The sequence below is a fragment of the Arachis ipaensis genome, chromosome B01, assembly GCF_000816755.2.
Source record: "Arachis ipaensis cultivar K30076 chromosome B01, Araip1.1, whole genome shotgun sequence".
Classification (NCBI taxonomy): Eukaryota; Viridiplantae; Streptophyta; class Magnoliopsida; order Fabales; family Fabaceae; genus Arachis; species Arachis ipaensis.
The window spans coordinates 124,733,083-124,754,575 of NC_029785.2; the positions used below are offsets into that span (position 1 = coordinate 124,733,083).

At 37.0% G+C, this 21,493-nt stretch overlaps 2 long non-coding RNA genes and 1 pseudogene across 2 annotated transcripts in view; all 3 read right to left on the reverse strand.

Annotated features, from left to right (window-relative positions):
• Positions 1–4,633, reverse strand: part of LOC107637029 — a 6,677-nt pseudogene extending 2,044 nt beyond the window's left edge.
• Positions 1–14,861, reverse strand: part of LOC110262999 — a 21,396-nt gene extending 6,535 nt beyond the window's left edge. Inside the window, exons 1-2 of the long non-coding RNA XR_002348012.1 lie at positions 14,851–14,861; positions 9,791–9,806 (exon numbers count right to left, since the gene is read on the reverse strand). This is a non-coding gene — a long non-coding RNA (uncharacterized LOC110262999). The remainder of the gene's footprint in view (positions 1–9,790; positions 9,807–14,850) is intronic.
• Positions 20,711–20,935, reverse strand: LOC110262730. The gene is made up of 2 exons (XR_002347740.1): positions 20,889–20,935; positions 20,711–20,800 (listed from the first exon to the last, which is right to left on the reverse strand). It is a non-coding gene; the product is annotated as an uncharacterized LOC110262730 (long non-coding RNA).

The following is a 21,493-nucleotide window of genomic DNA, read 5'->3' on the forward strand; positions in this document are numbered from 1 at the left end:
AAAAGAAAGGGATAAACATTTGAACAATCTAATGATACGCCAGAGGAGTTTGTTTAAGTCGTAAAGTCTTCGAGAAGTTCGAAGGTGGACTCCTTAAAGAATAATTACTGAAGTGAACAGTGGATTTTTCTTTTTACGGGGAAGTCCATACCAACCGGACAGTACACTATGTACGAAGATAATCATTGTAAATTAGTTCCCTACACCAAAGGGATGTAAGCCAGCAAAGGAAGACAAAGCATAAGAACAACACAAGCTAAAAGCAATCAGATACCTAGCAACACAGGAAGATGTGTACCTTTTTGCCCACCTCTTTCTCCATTTTACTTATATAGTGTTTTACAACATTTCCACCTCTAGTGTTGTCCAAGTAAATTCTTAAGTGCAGCTTAGATTGGCATGCCAGAGCCAGCTTTCCATCAAGAGGAACCCATATGTCTGCAAGATCTGAGATGTTTGTTTTCAGGAAATTGATTTCAGTATGTCCAAGAGATATGGCTTCATCAAATGGTCCATCAAAATCATAAACGTCCACCTCCAAAACGGAAGGAGGATCATCCATAGCATCGAATTCAAATATTTCTGCATAAATAGACAATGCTATTGACAGAATTCTTTATTATGCATCAATTCAGATCACATGCAAAACTAGACCGTGTACCGGAGGTCCAAATTTCAGTTATAAGAAGCACAGCCAAATGATAAGTAACAATATTCACCATTCCATAAAGGATCAGATTTCTTGAACTTGATTGAGCTGGTTCTTGTTTTGTTGTTGCAAGTAAACACCACATATGGATCACATTTCCGACTAGAATTAACAGTAGCTAAATTGCTTCCTTCAATTAAGGCCACAGTTAGCAACCATCCATCTCCCGATGCTTTAATTCCATGATCACTACCTTAATATTTGGGGATTAAGGAAAAAGAAAAAAGTATATAAGCAAAGATATATAGACGCCAAAGTCAGAAAATGAGCTCCAAGCAAGTAAGACAAGAGGCAAATGAGCTCATGTTCACCCCATTAGAGAAGAACAACAGGTCAAGAGATAGCAGAAAGCTGAAATTGATGATTCCAAACTAGTATTAACTGAATTAAATTTCTGTTCTAGACAACTATAGCATTCATCAAGCTCATAGTACTTTATCCACACAAATATTCACTCAACACCCTGGTCCTTAAACCTATGGATACAAATAAATCCTATGATAGAATTTCTTTTGTGAAGGCAATTATTCCATGAAAAGTTAGGCTTTCATTAGTCTGTTGGGCTGACAAGGACAGGACACTGAGACATGAACACAAAGACACAAAATCGTATTTAGCAAGTGAGACATAGACAGAGACATTGTGTCCTGAGACGCTGGACAGAGACACAACTTATTTTTTTATTTCTCCTTTTATTATTACTATCAAATTTTTTATTATTCTATTTTTTATTGTAAATTTTGTGTGAAGGAAAAAATGAAGGTAAATCGGACTTTTTTATTGTTTGTTCTATTTTATATTCAGTTTATTACCAAATAAAATACAAAAACACTAATTTTTGTGTCTTTGTCCTTTGTGTCCTGTTCTCAATATCTTGTCTTGTCCGAATCTCAACGAAACGCAGCCTTCTAGATGGTAGGATTAACACAGTAATTTATTTGGGCATGTAAGCCAGATCAGGCTTTAGTTGTAAAGGTCGTGCGACGTTTTTCTGGATTCAAGACAAGTTGTTTTTTGCAAGGCAAGCAGGGAGTTTTGGAATGAGCAATTTTCTATTTTTCAAGCATAATTGTTTAGATACTTTGGTAGCTCTTTCTCAGTGAGAAGATTAGAGATCATATAACAAACAAATGCAAGTATGAGATTACCCATTTGTGTTCTGGCCTGCATGAAGCGTGAGATCAAACCCAGCACTCGTTCAGCTTGAAGGGCTAAAGCAGCAGAAACAACAAATTCGCCAATTGAATCTGGCAAGTCAAGCCCAAAAAACTCAAGCCCTTGAATTGTACTAGATTCAGCCAGAATTATATGGACAGTGATGTACAACCCCATTAAGAGTGTTGAGACAACTGTGAAGTTAGCAAAATACTGCACTGCCAGCTTCCAATCTGACTGCGGCTCCGGCTGTATCGATGCCAAATCTTGTTCCTTAGCAGAACCAAGGTCCTTTGAATCAACAGGATTAACAATCTGAGATAACATGGCAGCATAATTACCAAAGCTTTCCTTCATACCTTGACGAGCACCGTTTTCTATCATTCCTTTCATCATGGTGCTCTGTACAAAATTCAATCGCCATGATATCTCCAACCGGGAACACAGTTCTCCTGATTGCAACTCTGGCCCTGGTGTGATCACATAGAGTATTTCAACCTTAAAGGTGCTCCCATACATAACATCTGGGGTGCTGACACAGGCGAAAACAGCAAACCTCTTCCCATCAGCTTTTAAATATGTTTGATCCTCATAGCCTTTGACAGCCTTAAGTAACTTAGTGGCAGCTTTGAGGTAAGAAAGTGATCTTTTTAATCTCTCCCCATCATCCTCTAACTTCCAAGGTCCTATTTGCAGTTCTGTAGTGCCCTGTGAATCTGCAAATGACTTTGCAAAATTGGAATCGGGTGCAAATAGTAATGCATTCAAGTCTTCTGGTGCAATGTTATACAATTGATCTATAAGCACCCCTCCTGATAAATTGCTAGGAACTTCACTTCCTTGATCAGCCGATTGAATTTTCTTCATACATTCTTCAAAAGTTTCATTAGAGGTCGTCTGATCCTCAGTCTTGATTTCACCTTCTTCAGCTTTGCTAGTTTCAGATAGGTCCAAGTCAATGCTTTTATTCAAAGAAGATTGTACAGGCAGCTCGGAAACTTTACTACTGAAAATTTGGGCAAGTCGGCCTGCAAATGTTTTTTGTGGAGCAATTTTCTCATCCTTAGACACTATAGTTTCTTCCCTAACTGGCGAAGATGAGTTTGAGCGTCGAAAAGAAGATGAAAACGATTCAGTCGTTGCATCAGAAAGTTTCCTTCGTAGTGCTATTTGATCGCCGTTACCATCAGATGGATTATTTTGGCAAAAGTATATGCTCACAAGAATGTCACCTGTCAGGAAAATGTTCAAAAGCAACAATGCATTACTCATACATAGTAAGCACATTATTTTCCAATTGGACAAGATCATACGAATGCCAAATGACCCTTTTGAGATGTAAAATCAAAATTCTAAAATTGGCTAGGGTGCAATTTACACTATTATTTTGATCAGTGGCATAGGTTGGCATGAAACCAAGATAACAACAGAAATATAACCAAAAAAAAAAGTTTAGATAAGGTGAGTTCATTTAGTACAGCAAGTACAACATACCACATTCCTTCTTTTTGGATTTCACGCTTTTGGGTTTGAGAGAGTGCCAAACATGGCCAAGAGATTTAGATGGTTCTTCAAAAACAGATGAAACTGGCACCTTAATCTTCCCAACCACGTCATCATTGAAGAACTTATCTTCATCCATGACAGAGATGACCAGCTTCTCTTTAAGGTCATCAACACAAAAATTGAACTCTTCATCCCACCTTGGTTCCAAAGACTTCTTGATCACCTTCGTCTTGAACTTCTGCTTCCCCAACTGTAACCGAACGTAAAGACCAGTTGCCCCATTAGGATCCGGAAGTTGCAAGTTTTTTGCCTCAGTTACCCGAACCACAAGCTTCATTATGTTATATATATATTTTTAGGTAGTTCTTCTTCTTATTAATATTACATTACAGTTATTTGTTATTATTATTAAAATCGGAATTCTGGGACAAAAATGCCAACTTTTTAATTATCAGAGGGCACCCCAGAAAGATCTTCCAAAAGGGTAATGTAATGCATGCGAAATGAGGAATTTATCATTAGACAAGGAGAGAAAACAAATGATGGCAAAAAAAGGAAAGACCAATTGGAAGCAGAAAATCAGAATCAAATTGATCAATGCAGCTTTAAAATGATCAAAACAAGAAAAATCTAACCAGAAATCAGACAGAAGCATGTTTAAAAAATAATCTTTGTCATAAAGCCTAAGAAAAAGTTCATTCAAAAATTGTTTCTTTTTTGTCAGAAATTGATCACCGGTGGTTGGAAATAAGAATTGGACAAAACCGCATAAAAATTGGGTCATCAGCATCAAAATAAAAGATAATTATGAAAAAAAGTAAGAGAATTGAAGAGTGGATAACACGATAAACAAACCCTAAAATGCCCCAAATCAATTGAATTGGGAAGAACCAAAAAACAAAAAAAGAACAAGAAAAAAGACTTAGTGGATAATTTAAATATCGAAATTGGAAAGAGAGGGAGATTCGGACTTCGGCATTAACTTTGTCTCCGTTTTTTTTTTTTTCTTTTTTGTTGTAGTGGTGGAGGAGGCCATCGCGCGAATGGTGTTGGAATATCGACATTGCAATCATCAATTTCATATGGTATGCTCATATTCCAAAATTTACTTTTCCAACGTAGCCAGTGCAAGGTACTTAATTAAGAAATCTTATGCCACATAAGTTAAAGGTCGATACTGGATACCTCTACTCTACACAATAATCCAAAGATTCTTATATTAGATTGGTCTCAACTCTCAAGGTTATGAAATTGATGCCGAGTGTAAAAGAGACATTTTCATTTTTGGACTGGATTTATACCTTCAAAAAAATTTTCTTTCAAATTTCAATTTCAAAGTAACTCATAGTAAATCACTATTAAATAAGTGTAACTCCTCGAAATTTTTTTTTTATCAACGCGCAAATATATAAATATCTTTATAGGAAAGATTTTGTTTCCTTTTTAAATTGAGAAAGTCTAGGGAGCCAATGTGCTTGATGTATAATGCATATAATGGAGTTAATTTTGAATTAAAATTAAAATAATGGATAATTAATTAATTTTGAATTAATTCAAATTTAAATTTTAAAAAAAATTAGGAATAGGAGCAGTTATAGAAGCACAACGTAGACGGCAGTTTATCAATACCGTTTCGTCTCCGTCATCTCCAGGTCTCAACGAAAACTACTCTCCCACCCGTCACTTACCGCCGTCGGATTCGACTATCACCACCGTCATAGGCTGCAAAGGCCCTCTTCCAGCAACAGCAACACGCTTGTTGTTCGATCTGTGTTGAAACGATAACCACGCGGACATCCACCGTGTACAGCAAGAGAGAGCTTGTGGTTCTTGTACTTGATGTCGACGTCGCAAATAGAAGGGGTTTCAAGTGTGGTTGCTCTTCCAGCCCCGTCACCCCGCCGGAATTCATTAATGGAGTGCGTTGTGGCTGAACCGGTAGATTGTGTTCCATCTCCCGGCGGAAATGAGATTTCATCCAATTCAAATGAAAATTTAGTTGAACCTCTCGTCATCGATCATGTGCAAATGACTAAGGTAAGCATCGTTACGTACGAAACGCTTTTTAATGGATTGTCATTTTTATTTGACTGGGCAGTTTAGAATCAATGCAAGTGGCTTGTTTAAGTGTATGTTGTTAATTGGTATTCAGATGCATGAACAACATGAGTTAGTCAACGAAGTTTACGAAGTTTTTGACATATCATTCTATGGTTATATGTATGTGAAATGTGGTTCTGGAAGAAAATATTTATATGTTGAAGAAGCTTATATGAAAACTCATTAAAATAATCTATACTCTCTCTCATAAATAAAATACAGGGGCATGTAGGCAATGCTAGTGCAAGAGGTATTAATTGAACTAGAGTTGTAGTCAATGGTATAATAGATATGGAGAATATATTTTGATAATGAAAAAGAGGAATGCAGGAGTAATATATTGATGCTTTTATGGTATTTGCTTCCTGCACGTTAGTATTAGAAGATATAGTTATCCATGATGCTCAATGTATGCATAAAGAAATCATCGCTTTAAAGTAAAAATATGCACCAGTGGCTGAGAAACCGAGGAAGGAACTGTGTATAGGATTTATACCTGATGCATGTTCAACTGTATGCTATGCAGTGTTAACGTGAAATAGACTAGGTAGTAGTCACAATAATTGTATAATATTTCAAATGAATTAATTGATTCAATTAGCATGAGTAGCATTTAGATGCCTTTGGTGTAAAGCCTTTACTGGTTGGGTGGATGAATTGATTTATAAATTTAGTTTGAATTTTTTTGTGCTAGTAAGTGAGGTTTTATGTAGATGATGTTGAATAAAAATTGTTCCTTTTTTTTATTATTGTAATTTGTGTGTTTATGTTGAAAGTGCAGGCCACGCAAATGTTGGATGTTACTGATGTTGGTAGTGATGAAATGGATATTTGGGACGAGGTTTGGATTTTAGTTTAAATTTGTGTAGTCAGGATTTGCGTTTTTTATGTCATAATTAATGGCTTTGTTTCTGTTATTTTTTATTTGATACGTAGTTGCCTGATCACGGTACCCTGGAGGAAGATGAAATACCAAGCGTCGGGATGCGGTTTGCGAAGTTGTAACTAGCTCATGATTTTTATGTTAGCTACGCCAAGAAAGTTGGATTTGCAACTAAGATAAGGACGACAACATTTGACAAGATCACGAAGGAACCCGTTAACCAGGCTATCCACTGTAATCGGGATCGCATCCGCGGGTCTCGTGTCAAAGCACCAACGCGCAAAAACCCGATTTCAGCCGCTGGGTGCAAGGCAAGAATATATGTGAAATTTGATAAGGAGAAGCAAGAGTGGATTTTTTTCAAGGTTGAGTTGAGGCACACGCACCCATGTTCGGCGAAGAAGGCAGTGCACTACCGTGAGTATAGGCAGCTGAGCATGCATGCGAAGTACGTGATTCAGAATAATGATGAGGCTGTGATTCGACCAAACAAGACCTTCCTATCTTTGGCCAATGAAGCTGGGGGCCCGTCGAATTTGGGATTCTCAGAAAAGGATTTAAGAAACTATATTACAGCAAGACTCCGAACAAGCAACGCAAATACGGATGTTAGGGAGATGATGAACTATTTCATGAGAATGAAAGACATCAATCCGAACTTCTTCTACGCAGTGCAATTGGACGATGAGTGTAGATTTAGGAGTGCAGTTTGGGTTGATGCAAGGTGCAGGGCTTCCTATGAATACTACGGAGACGTTGTGTCACTTGATAGCACTTATAGTACAAACAGGTAACAGGTGTTGTAGTTGGTTTTATTGGTTTTGGTAATTTTTTCCCACGTGGTTGTGCCTGAGAATTCATAATGGCATATGGTTATGTGTGTAGGCATGGGTTACCGTTTGCGTCGTTCGTCAGTGTCAACCACCATGGTAAGTCAACCCTCCTTGGATGTGCGCTGTTGGGAAACGAGGAAATTCCGAGTTTTGAGTGGGTTTTTACCCAATGGTTGACGTGCATGGGAACAGCTCCATAGTGCATCATTACTGATCAATGCAGATCCATGTTTGGTGCGATTAGAAAAGCGTTACCCAATACACGTCACCGTTGGTGCATATGGCACATCATGAAGAAGTTTCCTTAGAAGCTTGGAGGTTATCGTCGGTACGTAGAGTTGTATACCGACCTCAGGAACATTGTTTTTAACTCTCGGACGGAGGAGTCATTTGAGAGAAAATGGTTTGAATTTATGGAGGAGTACAATTTACATGACAACACATGGCTGTCAGGTTTGTAGTTTTTCAATTACGTTATGCTTTCCAATTCATAATAATACGGTAGCTTGCTTTATTTGTTTTGTAACAATCAGTTCAGTGAAAGGTTTTTGATATAGAAACTGTGTGTTATTTGTAGATCTTTATGATGACCGACGCATGTGGGTGCCTATATTCTTCAAGGGTGAATTTTGGGCTGCCATGAGGAGTACGCAAAGGAGTGAGAGCATGCACGCATTCTATGGTGGAATCTTACACAGCAAGACTAGCTTGGTCCAATTTGTTCACGAATACGACAATGTGCTTGGATCCAAGGAGCAGAGGAAATTGGAAGATGATGCAGTAGACTCCAGGGGGGTAATACCTTGTGCAACGAGCTCGCCTATGGAGAAACAATTTCAGCATGAGTACACTACTAGCATGTTTAGGGATGTTCAAGTTGAGTTTGTGAAAAAGGCTGATTGTAGAGCATCTGTAGTTACTGAAGACTGGCTAGTGGTATGCATGAAGGTGGAAGAGAAAAAATTAGTACATGATACTATGATCTGTGATTCGTATGTTGTCCACTTTGACCGCTCCACACAAGAGGTTCGTTGTGAGTGCAATCTTTTTGAGAGTTCAAGTGTGTTGTGCTGTCACTGTCTTGAAGTTTTTCACTCGTTTAAAGTGTATAAAGTACCTAGCTGCTATGTTCTCCCTCGTTGAAGCAAGAATATAAAGCGCAAGCATACTTATATCAAGAGCAGTCACGACGTCAGTCGGTCAGATGTGAGTCATGATGCATTCAAGGGACTATGTGCACACTTTTACAACATTGCGCAAGAGTTCGTAAATGATGACGATGAAACAGCATTGCTGCATGCTGCTTTAGAAGAAACAAGGGCCAAGCTGAGCGAACACCGTGCTAAGAAGAGGTCCGCGAGCGTGGCGGAGAACCACACCAGCATTGGCTCACAACATTCGAATGTTCTCGGTGTTGTTGACATCCAAGCACCACCGTTGGTCACTACAAAGGGCCGGCCAAAGAGTAAGAGGCTCGGATCAACCCTTGAGAAGTCCTTCAACAAATCTAGGCAGAGGAAAAACAAGAATGCTTCCCGGGTACAATCCTTGTGTCAATATGACTTGAACTATTAATTTTGATATTATACTATGCTATTAGTTCAATATTGTTATTTTTGGGTCGTTTAGCAGGTGGTTCGGTCAAATACTTATCAGGATACAAACACTGGTGATCCTATTGCCCGGACTGTGCCCGAACAAGTGGGGAGCTTCATGTCTTTGCTAAGCTCGTTTGACAAAAGTTAGAATATGGGGGACATGGGTGTGCTTGTGTTTATTTGTCATCTTCATGTACATATTATTCCGGATGGCATTCATGTACCATGGGTAATAGATGAGGTGGGTAGTATTATGTTATGAATATTGATGTTACGGGGTTGAATGAAGTTGTTCCAAGAATCTATTCATGATTTACTGCAATATACAAGTCACATTTGTTGCAAATAAACCAATTTAACATGTTGCATTCTTTATGACTTCTAATTAGTGTGTTAACTTCGATCTAAGAATCAATACAGAAATCACATGTTTATTCAAGGCTTTCCGTGTATACTTGTTTTGGAATAGGTAACGTGCATGTGTGAGATCAGTTTCAGGCATTTTCCATTGAATGTTCAATTCAATGGGATGTCAGATGTTTATAATTCTTAGTATCACCGGATGGTTATTCTATATTATTTAGGTGAATTTTGGTTTTTATCTTAGTGTTATTCATAATCTGGATGTTCGAACCTGTAAGACAGCGGATGGTTACTTCTTATATGCAGATGGTAATATAAGATTTGCGTGGCTTATTGTGTGTAATGTTATGCCAAAATTTTGCCCTGGGTGTTCATTTTTATAGGAACGCGGATGTTCAACCTTACTGTTAACTGAATGGATAATTTTGAGAACTAGGATTTCTACGCTGAGCTTTTTTCACCTGGATGTTCATTTCAATAGGAAAGCGGATGTTCAACCCTACTCTTAACTGAATAGTTACTTTTGGGGAATAGCATTTCTCTGCCGAGCTAATTTCACCTGGATGTTCATTTAAATAGGAAAGTGGATAATCAACCCTGTTGTTAACTGAATGGTTATTTTCAGAGTACTTAGAGAACCAACCATGTACATCATATATCTTATATCAAGAGTCTAACAGCAAAAGACAATGTACACCTAAGCCAAAAATCAAAATAAGTTAATAAAGGTTTCTATGTTCTTAAGACTATGTTCAACTATTGAGCTCTCCGTTTTCGTTTTTTTTTTCATAGGTTGTTCCCCGACCCATTTCATCAATGTCCTTGTACTTGGTGCCGTGAATGGTGATTGGACCTCCTTTTTCTTGTGTCTTCCAGGGTTCCGGCGAGCAGATTTCTCATTTTCCTCCAACAAGGTTCGCACCTGTCCTATTCTCTCATTGTGCGCTCCCATCACAATGTCCAACATTAACTGACCTCTCAAAGCTAGAAGCATATCCTGTGGGTATTTACATGATGAGGATAGTGATTGAATTTTGCAAGACACATTAACTGGAATTAAAAATCTGTAAATGAGAGATAGAATAACTTACATCATCATATTCATGTAGTCTACAATCTTCAGTCCATAACTCCATGAATTTAATTACAAAGATGCCACAATCCCAGCTATGTAAATAACGAGGGTACAATCAGTGTGATATTAATGTCAAAGCAATTGCTAAAGCATGAACTTGCTACGTGCGGCGATTACTAATACTTACCCATTGGGTTGCACGGGGACTGACGCATATGCAATAGTTGGGCCATTCAAAGTATGCTCGTAAGTTGGGATAGCCACCTTGGACATGTCTTCAAGTAATCGACCCTATAAAAAAATCAACAATACTGTGTTAACTGTTGAAGTTATTTATCGATGAATTCGAAAAAGTCACATACTTGGGGTCCTAACTTACCACGTATGCATCTAGTTTCCTCCTTTCATCAGTGGGTTCCTTACATTTCAGACTATCAAGCACCAACACCCGTTTTTCCGCCACATTAAAAGCATACAGCCACCAGTGTCCTTTCCAACACATTGGAATAAACCACTGCAAGAAGAAAGCACAAATAACAACTCATGCAAATATTTAATCCATGGAGTAAGATGCAGGACAAACATATCATAAACTTTATAGGTTGGTTCAATCTTTACCATTATTGGTTAAATGACTTAGCAATATAACTTTCACATATAGGATGTACGCATGAATAGGTGCATGCAGAATACAAATTAGAGAACCTTTAAAAATTCTCCTAATTTCCATCAGTTTAAGAAGAATAAGTGAACCGGAGAAATAAGTTATTATCCTAAAAAGGGTAACCATGTGTTAAAAAAAAGAATAATGTCTAACCCAATTTCTTTTTGATGCTTCCACTCTGTCAAAAAATCTGTTGTCGTCTCCGAAATTCGGACCAAATCCATCATACACCAGAACTGGCCCGTTCTGGAATGCATCCAACTTATGCTGTGTTATCACCGTTTCCTGTTGCCAAAGAAGTATCAAGTGATGCTATAGCTATTAGGAGAATTCGTAAAAATTACAATCTTCATACCAATATTCCTGGAGACACCCAATAGAAATCACATTTGAAGCGCGCCGCCGGTGCATCGTTAAACGTGTTGCACATCCATTGAATAATCTGCGTAGAAAAGGTAATTACACATGAAATCCAGCGTACAAGAAACAAATTAACTGAAAATACAGCATGATTTTTAATAACTTACATTGCCACTGACCTAATCGCGTGCTTTCAGAGTCCACAAATCCAACCTTGACAGCTTAAGATACGACCTACCTTCATAGGTTGCCAATGGTGTGTGTTTGTCAAGGCGGGAGTTCAAAATCCAGCGCCGGACCATTTCCTCCTTCTTCTCGCCTAACTTCACACCCTTAAGGTTCGGATGGACTGTTATGAGGGGGGGTGTGGCCGGTGAATTCTCTAGCTGTGTCAAGCCAAGGGAAAAGCTAGGCCTTCCGGGACTCGGAGTGTGATAGCGTGACTTGTTAGCCACGACCACTTGAAGGGGTTCCACGTTAATTGGACTTGTGTTCCCACCTTGTTCAAACTTTTCCAATAATTCCTCAACTTCTTGACACTGCACGAAGTTCACGTCGAATTCTCTGCAATGAATCCAACTATAATTACAAAACACATGTAGAAACCATCGAAATCATAGTAAAATTAAGGCATGCAATTTTGATCCAGACAACAGGTTGTCAGTGGAAATAATCAATGTCATTTATGTGTAATATGTTACAACTAATTGAAGACGTGTTTCTAGTTTAATTTCATTACAACTACATAATTTTACCTACTATGGTTTAATGCGATTAGTTAATACGTTGAAATAGAAAGAGATAAGTGAGGGGACCAAATAAGTTGACCTGTATAGAACTTGCCTGTCAAAATCGTAATCAAGAACTTCCACAACTGCTGAAGAGGGTATAATTGGATCCGGATTTTGTGCAGGAAAAACATTGTCTTGCTCATTTACGTTCTCACCATTTGGGTTCAAGTCATCCTGGAAGAGTCGGCGTCTTCTTTGAGCAATAGGTACATTATCGTCATCGTCGGAGTCTGAAGGAACAACAGGTCGGCGCCTTCGTTGAGCAATGGGCACATCATCGTCTTCGTCGGATTCTGAAGGTTCAACATGTCTCTCGTTGTAACTTGGGCCTTCATGAGCTGCTGTGCTGTTGTCGCGGGATCTGCCCCTGAGGATCGGCAACTTTTTGCGCGTGCCTGTACGGGCCTCCTGCTATGTGAACAAGCTACGTAAGTAATTGACACACATAATACAGACCCCATGATGGTATGCAAACAAAAGTTTATGTAACATATCTCTCGAGATGACAGATTACATCATCATGTTTATAACTACCATTATTATAAACACAATGTAATAAACTAAAAATCTACAAAAGACATTACCTTGTGCGCCTCTCTTTTCTTCGCTGCCCTCCGTTGGCTTTGTTTAGTGGAGGTTGATTCCTTGATCCCTCTCTTCCTATCTCCGATGCAACCCTAGTATGGACACGTCAATGGTATTTAGAAATCAATAATGTACAATCCTAGTATTGGGTTAGCATATTGGAAGGAATTAATTAACCAGCATAGTACCTCAGCTAGCACATTGGTGGCTTTCTTCTCAAGTTCTGCAGCAGTCCATGCAATGACCTATGGTTCTTGCTCTCAACATCGCTCAAGTGGGCCATGCTGCAATCGCTGGAAGTATAATAGCTGAAAACCAATTTAGAAATGTTATGGTCTGCCATCTAGAACTAATCAATTAAAAAAAATCAATTAAACATTACAATATACCAAAAGGGCGAACATGCAGCCACCACAGCTTTCGTGGTTCTTAGATTGGAATTTATCAATTGCTAGCCTTAACCACTTGAATGTTTTATGAGCCCAATTAAATCTGTTGGAGTTGGTCACATCAAGAATAGGAGGGATGTGCCACGGAGAGATGGTTTGCTGACTCGTTGGGCATAAGAACATTTTTAGCACCAAAAGGATGAAGTGCCTTCTGAAATCTGCCCGTTGCGCTTCAGTATCCATGGGACAGGAATACACAAAATTGCGCAACTGGGTTGTTGTCTTTTTTTGAAACTGTGCTTTGATGGCGCGATGGTCCGGATTCTTCTTGTCAAGTTCGGGTATGAAATCACCTACATTATCAAGTGTAGAACAGTGTGAGCAACAACTATTACGCAAAGACAAGGGTATCAAACCAGGATATGTTAAGTAAATACTAATAATGGAACATTGGTATCTTACCCCCATCTCTTATGCCTAATGCCTTCGCTATCAACTCAGAATTGATGCGGATGTTTCCAACATCCACAATAAGCGTATTCGTGTCCACATCGTATGCAAACGCAAGTTGTTTCATTATACTTTGCTTCACCGGCCATTTTGGAATCCTCTTCACAAAACCAAAACCAATTGTGTCGATCTCCAGTAGCTTTTCCACGGCATTAATGCTTTCCAGATGGGTAACCATGCCATTGATATAGGATGGTGAACAGCGCATTTCTACTAATTTCTGTGTACATCAATAAAACAAGATATAAGCCATGAAAAGGAAGTTTGCTGAATGATGCAACATGGATTACCTTTTTCCCCATCAAACTTGTCCTCAATAGATCAAAATCCAAACAAGTTCGTGCCTGGAAGGAATGTATGAGTAATTAGTCTCACCAATGTGTATATTTTATTAATTCATCATAAATAAATTTCTACCTGATAAAGTGACATGATTAATCCCCGCAGATAGCAGTGTGGGAATAAATTTATCTGCAATGCCCCCTTAAAGAGAATCACATCAAAGTTATTATGTCTGAGTTGGAAGTCTAAAATTCTCTTGAAACATGATGCTTTGTTATGTAGATACTCCTTGGATACATCAATTAACATGTATGTACGACAGAATTAACTTATATGTTTGTTTCCATAAGATATTAGATGTTCATTCCTGCCTTTGGGTGGATGGGTATGGGTCAAATTAACAGGGGTAAAGTACAGCACCCAAGGTAAAAGTAGAGTTATAATAACAGGTAATCCCATATCAAAACCAACCCTTCAATAGCATGCAGAGTTTACGATATACTAATTTCGAACAAATGCAGGCAACATAAGAGATCTACATACTCAAAACTAAGGAACTAAATACCTATCGCCAGGAAAAAAAAATTTACAGCCACCAACTCCACAATACTATTTTAAACAAAAAGTTCTGGCACAATAATCATTCAGCATTGTGATCTTCTCAGTTTATACAAAATGAACACCCAAGCAACGTAAACATTATACAGCCAAGTCACATGGTAGACTTTTTTAAATAATTTATTTTTGGAGAAAAAAAAAGGAATGGAAAAATGATAGAATAAGAGGAACAATGGCAACAAAATTGTTTCAACCAAATCAACACCAATAAAGTGGATGAGAACAATCAAGTGACATGCAAAACAAACCCTTTATTAGTTATAAAATTAAAATCAAGCATTGAGATAAAATTATTGATTTAGCACTTGCATTGAAAGAATCAAACCAAAATAAAAGTACGTAAAATATTCAAAGATATCACCTTCATAGTTAAACACCCATAAATCTAAACTTAAAGGAACCTTGATATGCTGGTGTCACACAAAAGACAATGGAAATTCAATTTTTAAGTGACTAACTGACTGAGCAAGTTCATTAACTTGAGTTTTACAGAAAACAATAAACCCTTTACAATGCTAAAATGTTTCTGAATGAGTAGCAACCTGGAGAGCTTGGCTTGGTAAATAATGAAATAACCAAGGGTGAACAACATTGAAAATCTTAAAATAGATCACAACAACTTGTCCTGGTTTAAATTTTTTTTATTTTTAAGTAAATGTAAAGGGAAAAAAATAACCAGGGAAAAAACTAATTAAACCATTACAAATATTAAAGCCATATTTATTTAAAGCAATCACAGCCCCAAAAGTGAAACAGTAGTGTCAAGACACATTCTAAAATAACCTGTCGAGGAACATTAAATCGAAGGACTAACGAAAAATTGTAAAAAACAAGCACTTGCACAATATTCATGCAGACCATTACAAAGAACCGACAAATCATCCACTTTCATAGGTAAACAACCATACAACTAATATGATGGCAACTTGAACATGAAGTGGCATTATTAAACGGAGCAGAATTCGAACTATTAAATGATTGACCGACTGAGATCTGAGATTGACTTCAGTGAAATAAACACCTTTTCCATTTGTCAATAGATAACTAAGTAGGAATAACTAGGGTGACTTCATTGTTTAAGGGGAAATAAACAGATTCAAAAAATTGAATTTATTATATCATATTACATCAATCTGGCTTGCTAAATTATTATTAAAATTAATATTCTATTAAACTTAAAAAAATGAAAAGAAATCAGTACATAAATAAAAATACTTAAACAGTTTTCTACTGCACAAACTACAGCATTTAGAGTGGGGAAAGACTATAGATTCACAGTATAAAATAACCTGCCAGCTGACATCTAAACTACACGATCCCGCACAATAAAAAGCAGCAAGGTCAAGATTTCAGGTTTAGAAATTCGCCAACAAATCGAGATAAACAACATCTAGTACTAGACACGGCACAAACAGAAATCCGGAAAAATTCAATTCAACATGAAACTCTTTGCTCGGGAAGAATTAAACAACGCTGAATGATTGACAATTATAACCACCTGGGATAAAGCACGGACCTAGCCAGCAAAAATTAAAAAATGAATATCGCAGCAACTATTAAAAATTGAACAACATCTAAATGCATACCAAAATAACCATATGAAAGCTTGCTACGGTAACCATCGATACACTTTCAGTAACAGGACAACACCATCCAAGAACAGGACAAAATTTTGAAAACCTTCCCGCGCCAAGAATTTTTAAATAGTAAACCTCTACCTAAGACAGGTCAATCATTAATTAAAATCAAACGCCAACATACAGGTCAATGCATGTCATACCAGGAACAACAAAAAGCAACTCAAATGACTGAAAAAAAAAACAAAGACACTACGCACTAACCTGCGGCTACATGAAACTTGCGCGCAGCCTTCGGTTTGTACTGCATGCGCCTAACTAAGCGTGGAATGGCAGGTTGAAGGACGGGGTTGGTGGTGCCGCAAAAAAAGTTGGGAGTTGCTACAGTGAAATGACGCTGAGGAAAGCTTGGAGTTTGTTCTTCGTACTGCACTGATGGTCAGGTACGGCGGTGGTTGGGCTGAGCCGCCTGCGTGTTGTGCACCAATGACGAGGAGAGAGCCGGTGGATTATGCTTTGCGAGAGACACGCAACGGATGGTCGCGTTGAAGGATGGTCAGCGCTGATCAGAGTTCCAATGGGGGAGACGGTGGGATGTTCAAAATAGAATATGAAAGGTTTGTTTTCTAACGTGACGGTAACGGAAGAAAAGGGGGTAGAGGGAAAATTAGGATTCCTGATTTTGTGGGGGTGGTTATTTCTAAACTGAACATCACCTATCCACTAGGGTAAATCTGGTTTTTTTTTTAAAAAATTCATATTGGGCCAAAAATTTTAGCCCATTGTACGGATTGTATGTATATACCATTGGCTCCCTAGCACTACTCTTTTAAATTTATTTAACGTTTTCAATCTATATTTTCTTTCATCTCTACGTTTTTTGCATTTTTTTTTTCATTTTTTGGATTCTTTTTCTTCGTTTTTGAATTTTTTTCGTTTTCTACATTTTTAAAAGTAAACTCTGAAATTAGTTTTGAACAGTTATTTCGTTGTTGAAGATAATGAATGATTCAAATTCATATTGTCAATTGAACCATAACGAAATTGATTATTGTTTTGAATCAAATCAAGTGGCTGAGGTGTGGTTCGATTCTAGTTAATATTTTCGTTAGTAGTTTATGATTCTGTATGTGAATAATGTTGTTTTTGTTTATGAAAATTGTTGTTCATCGTTGATGGTTTGAATTGAATATAATGTAGGAGTTTTGATGAATATGTTCCATTATCGTTTCGGTGTATATCAGAACTCTTTTTGTTTATTGTAAAAACTTTTCGGTATATTTATAGGTTCAGACTTTTCAATTGAACGAGGGTGAATTGTATTATTGTTTTGAAACGAATCAAGTAGTGAGGTGTAGTTTGAATCTAGTTAATATAGTTTGTTAGTAGTTTATGATTCTGTAATTGAATTATTTAGTTTTTGTTTGTGAAAATTACTATGCATAGTTGATGGTTTGAATTTGAATGTAATGTACGAGTTCTGAATCTGATTTTATTATTTTTGATGATGAGTTTCGGTGTATGTTATACTTGAATATGGTGCATTGTGGACTACTTTCAATGTATTTTACAGTTTTTGTGTGATGTTGATGAGTAGCTTGTTCTAAAGATTGGGATTATTTTTAACACACTTAAAGAAGCTGCAAAATTCTACAAAGATTATTCGAAAGTTGCAGGTTTTTTTACAAAAATTCGGAGCACAAATAAGAAGGAAAATGAAATTAAGACCAATTGATTACATGTAGCAGAGAGAGGAAATAAAAATCGAACATATCTCTAATTGAGAAGACAAATTCGTTAGTTGGATTAAATTGTCCTGCAAGAATTTATATACATATATTGAAGGACGCTAGTGTTTGGATCGTTTCGAAAGTTGTGTTGTATCATTTACATCTTTGTTGTTCAACTCAAGCAGAGATGCTTGAACAACATAAGAAATTAAGCATGTCCATACAACGTACAATAGAGAATAACAAGAAAGTCGGCATCAGACCAAGAAAAACATATCATTCATCTGTTGTAGCAGCAGGAGATCATTGTGAATTAAGTTTTATTGAAAAAGATGTGAGAAATTACATAATGAGAGAAGTGCAGAATGTTTCGGAATTAGAGGATGCAAAAGAATTTGGAAAATACTTATTAAGAATGAAAGAGAAAAATCAGAATTTCTTTTTCAAGTTTTAACTTGAGGTTGATCAGTCAATTAAGATTACTTTTTGGGCCAACGCAAGAGGTAGGGCTGCCTGTAAGTATTTTGAAGATGTTATTTCATTGGATACTACTTACAATACAAACAGGTAATATGTTGTTCTGGTTTATGTGTATTTTGATATCATTTTTGGTGTATAGAGATATTCTTTCGGTGTATTAATGATTTTGTTTCTGTGTCGTTGTTTTCAGGTATAATCTGGTTTTTGATTCTTATGTTGAGGTGAATATAAACCCCACAAAATTGATGAATAATTAACTAATAATTAAATATTATTCAAAGAAATTAGGAAATTAACTTTTTATAATCTAGAGAAATAGAAATATAAAAAAATACGAATTTCGATACTAATTTTAAAGAATTTAGTCCAAAATCGAGTCAATTGGTCGAAACCAATGGGACCGAACCCAAGACCCAACATATATAACATGTAACTTAGCCTTCCTTCCCCCAAAATTAGAAGAAGGACACTAAGGAAGAAGCCTTCTATTAAGAACGCTAACCTCCATTTTCAATTCAATCTCCAATCTTCCATATCTCTCAATCTGTAGCTCCGATCGCCGCACTGTTTGTAACACCCTACCACACAAAACTTTACGCTTAAGTCATAAAACAGAGGTGGTGTGGTATTACGACCTCTAAAATAAAATGAGTACATATAATAGCAGAAGAATTATAATATGCTAGGAGCCTTGAAGAATAGAAGAAATAAAAATCGCAAAATAAAAGCGCAACGCTCAAGGAACGAGTTAACTTGCGTGCTAAGAAAATCATAACTACTAAACATAGGATGAGAGAAGTAGGAATAGAGTACCAAAGATACAAAATAACAAGCTCCTAACTCAGTTTGTGAAGTCAAGGCTGGCCGGAGAATATTTACATATATATATATATATACATCTCCAAAACCCAAATGTACATAAGCAAAACCCTACCTCTTCATAAACCTCTAAGAGGATAAAAAAAACAAGTTATGCGGAGAGAAAGCCAAGTACATATATATATATATATATATATACATCATAGCATAATAAAATAACCCAGTAACCACTCCGCTTCAAGAGTCCAGACGCCTAACGAGATGTCTTTCGACCTGCATCTGAAAAACAACAACATAGTATGGAATGAGAACCGGAGGTTCTCAGTATGGTAAAGGTGCCACACACATAATAAATAAGGCACTGGGAATGCCAGAGGCAATCCTAGAACGTTGACACTCAGATTATAGAGCTTAAAGTATTAAGTAGAAGCCATAAAAGGTGGTTTTCTAAGAGTATCTAAACCTAACTTAATGTAACCTTAAATCTAAGTCCCATACTGCCATTCCTCCATACCTCCAACTCCATCATGCATTTTTACAGACAAATAGACAGATAAAGACAAGCACAAGAAGGTTACAAATACTGCATGTAACAAATACACATTTAATATGGCAAGTATATGTAGCCACACCCATTTAATGCACAAGCAAGTAATTCAAGTAATATGCATATAATGCATGCCTGTCCTATGGCTAATGAGGCTCATATGTCGGTTATCCAGCTAACCCGACAAGTCTAAATTGAACTTAGACTGTCCCCCGACGTACATCCCTAAGAGTCTATGCATAGCTTTATCTCAAATAATCAATAATGCTCAATGGGGGTAACATTCCCGGGAATTTATATAGTGTCCGGTCACACTTACATCGTAGGGTCAACAGAGTATCAAGTTTTTAACCTGGTACACGTGGCGGCAAGCCACGGCACTTTATCCAGGGAATCTCGTCTCTCAGATCATTCAAATTCATAAGCCATATAAATAATTCAATTATAATTCATCAGCATCCACATCATTCTCAATCGTATCTCATTCATCATCATATATCAATCATATTCAATCCTTATCCTTCATTATCACACCTCCCATTCCGTCCATCAATAGTTCCAATTCAAAACATAATTCATTCTTTTCTAAATAAATCAAACTTAAAACATACTCATTTTCTTAATAACTCAAAATCAAACCCTATAACCTTTGAATCTAAATCTTTTCAAATAATCATCTAAACAAAATCTCTAATTTTTATAAAATTTCGGCAGCATCTCCTTTAAAACTCGGACTTTGCCACCCTTTTCGGGTCCAAACCTGCATTCTTTTCAATTCAACATACCATTCCTCATCATCATAATAATCACCACAATAAATCTACCTTAGATCAACAATTATACTCATACAATATTCAAATCCAACAACTAAAATTCAACTAAGAATCATAGTTCACAAATCCTAGGCTTTTAACACAAAATACCTCAAATCAATAATTCACCAAAGCATCAGTTACTCAACAAGCGCCAAACCAACCATGTTCATCAACAGGATACTAAGTGTTAAATATACACATGCAATCCAACTTATCCTATGGTCATCTAGTCTAAGTTTTCACAGAATATTATATATTAAATGCAAGAAACCTAAACCATACCTTAGCCGATTCCCAAGTATTATTCCAAGATAAATTTTCTAAAAGAACACAGCCCTTAAAACCTCAACTAATCTGCTTCCTCCAAGTTTCAGTATTCACAATTTCGGGCTCCAATTATTTATTTTCAACCTAATACACATTCATAACACATATATATCCAATTTAATACTCAAAGCTCAAATTTAATGAAATTAAAATAAAATTATTGTATCCTCACCTTACCCAAGCTTCACATAAGCAAGAGTGAATGTTTTTCTCAAGCTAATTGGATCCTAAAACATTAAAGAACAAACAAATTTAATATCCCCACTTAGTTTTTCAAAATTGGGGGAAAAAATGGCTGGGAACAAAAAAACGAGTTACCTATGAAATTGTTCTGGTAGAAATGTAGAGCTCGACGCGGTGGACGCATGGCCGCAAACGGTGCAGCGATCGGAGCTCGGACAGATAAGCTACGGCGGGTTGAAGTTATCGTAAGGTTTTGGTACGCTTCTCCTCTCCTTCCCCCATTTACGTTGCTGCTTCTGCTGCGTATAAAGAAAGAAATGAGCTTTAAGCTCATTTAATGTGCTGGTCCGGTTGGGCCCACGGTCCCAGTTTGGATCCGGTTCGGCCCGTTCGGTCCAATCTTGGGCCGTTTGCTTAGAAACTGGTGTCAAAATTCTCGTTTCGATGAGCTCTATTCTAATTTGATATAATATTCAAATTTCTAATCTTCCTTATTAAAAAATAATTTATTGACTAATTACCTACTAATTTAACGGGGTTTACACTGTTTGTGGCCATGTGACAAGTTCTTCAAAACCATACAAGAATTACGAT